The following is a 2,673-nucleotide window of genomic DNA, read 5'->3' as shown; positions in this document are numbered from 1 at the left end:
AAGAATAAGACAGGGGGCTTCTTTCCCTCTGTTCTCATTCTTTAATTTGCAGGAAAGGAAGAGAGCAGGTACTAGTACTTGTAACATTTGTTTTCTCCTGGTGCTGCACGATGGATAAACAACAAAAACAGAGTACAACCTGCACGACAGCATCTACAGCCGGACTGCAAATCCGCACCTGCACGACAGCATCTACAGCCGGACTGCAAATCCGCTTCCTATACGTGCGGGCGTGCCTGATCATGTCCGCAGATGTATTCAGACGTGTCCTTATATTTTATTCCCGATATTCACATATCTCAAATTCATGCACATCGACCGTACAAGCCAATGTCGTACGCAAATAAAAAATGTTTGTACCGAGCATAAATAGTGTTTATATAAATTATTTTAGGTGCACAACTCAAACATCAGTTCTTTAGTTTTCATTGTAGGTCTACATATGCTCCGCAAGAATTAAGTAGTTGCGCGTGCACCTAATGACCTCGAAAATTCTGATGTATCTACATAAAGTTAATAAGCGAAGCTACATCTTGATCTTTCAGGATCTCAACTTGTTCTGCATGTGCTTCAAAATCATTGGTTTAGTCTACACCATTACCCCCATTCTCGACAATCATATTGTGCAAAATAATACGACATGTCATGGGTTGTCACAAAGTTTCTGATTCCCACATCATTGGAGCCCCACGAACAATTCCTCAACGAGCTTGAAGCATTCTGAATGCTCTCTTCACATCTTTCCTAGCTTCTTCCTACATTGTTGCAAAGTGGCTCTGTTTCCCGCCCTGTGGTTCAAATGTAGTTTTCACAAACACCGCCCACTGAGAATAGATGCTATTGGCAAGATAGTATCTCATGTTGTAGTCTCGGCTATTGACGGTGTAGTTGCACGAGGGTGATTCCCAATTGCAAAGCCTCCTGAACACCAGAGATCATTGAAGCACGTTGATGTCATTGTGAAAACCCGACATTCCAAAGAAAACATGTCAAATCCATAAGTCATGTGATGCCACTGCTTCTAGTATGATGGTGGCCTCTTTGGTGTGACCCTGATACATTTCCCGTAAACCTTTGGGGCAGTTGTTCCATTGTCAATGCATGCAATCAATTGATCCGAGCATTCCGGAAACCCTCTGGCCTCTCTAATAGCCAACAACTTCTATGTGTCATGCATATTTGGTTCTCTTAGATACTCAGCTCCAAACACATGCGGAGGAGGAAGAAGAGAGAAAAGAGCAAATGGATCCGATAGGTCCGAGGGGTGGATTTGGTGCAATTTGCAATAGGGTTGGGTTGTTGGGTCCGACATGACGGACGCGCCCGGGCGCCCATTTCGCCTCATATTTGGTCTGGATATGTAGGGTGCCCGTCAGTCCGGACGTTTGAGACCCATTTAAAGTGTCTGTCTAGGTTGCATTGTTTTTGATCAGTCAGTGAACGGGCCGTCCGTCTGGATATTTGACGTGGATTTGGGGCACCCAGCTGTAGATGCTCTTCTGCCGCCAACCAAGTGTATAACACTAGTAGAAAAATGGTCAAATGTGAAGCACATTAGTGCCGGTTTGAATTTGAGCCGGCACTAATGTGACCATTAGTGTCGGTTTCAATGGCTAGGCGGGCGGGCATCATTAGTACCGGTTCATGCCACGAACCGGTACTAATGAGGCTGTGTCAGGCTATGGTCAGTCTGGGGCCCCCATGAAGACCTTTAGTACCGGTTCATGCCATGAACTAGTACTAGAGTTTCTTTGTAAGCTGATTTTTAGTCCCACCTCGCCAAGAGAGAGGCAGTATGAGCGGTTTATAAGCCGTGAGTGCACAGACAATGACGAAGAGTTGCAATGCTCATCTACATGTTGATTAGCTTCAAGCCTTGCGGAATAGCATAGATTGCACTGAGCTATGTGCAGTGCAGTCTACACTATTCCGAATGGCTTGAAGCAAATTAACCACCATTGCACCTCTTTTTTATTTTTAATAACTTATTTGAACTCTGGACTTGTTTTGTGTTCAGTATGCAGCATTCAAAGCGACGTCATCAATTTCCAACATGTTCTGACATCATTTGTTGTTTTTCGGTCATTTACCTAATTGTTTAGAGAGCTACATGACCGTGAAATTGAAAATCACTACAACATGAATCCTGAAAATGTTGAAACTTGGCATGGTATCATCATATCACCCGCATAGCATGCGTGAAAGAGTAGAGAGGGTCACGGCAAAAACTGGACGCACTTCGTGTACAAAGTGGACAAACTCTTTCGGAGTATCAGAGTTTCGGATGAGAACTCATCTGTTACATGGCCACTTCAATGTTTTTTAAACTTATTTGAACTCCGGACTTCTTTTGTGTTCAGTATGTAGCATTCAAAGCGACGTCATCAATTTCCAACATGTTCTGACATCATTTGTTGTTTTTCGGTCATTTACCTAATTGTTTAGAGAGCTAAATGACCGTGAAATTGAAAATCACTACAAAATGAATCCTGAAAATGTTGAAACTTGGCACGGTATCATCATATCACCCGCATAGCATGCGCGAGAGAGTAGACAGGGTCACAGCAAAAACTGGATGCACTTCTTGTACAAACTGGACATACTCTTTCGGAGTATCAGGGTTTCGGACGAGAACTCATCTGTTACACGGCCACTTCAATGTTTTTTAAACTT

This window comes from Triticum dicoccoides, chromosome 4A (assembly GCF_002162155.2).
Source record: "Triticum dicoccoides isolate Atlit2015 ecotype Zavitan chromosome 4A, WEW_v2.0, whole genome shotgun sequence".
Classification (NCBI taxonomy): Eukaryota; Viridiplantae; Streptophyta; class Magnoliopsida; order Poales; family Poaceae; genus Triticum; species Triticum dicoccoides.
Note: the sequence above shows the minus strand (reverse complement) of the source record.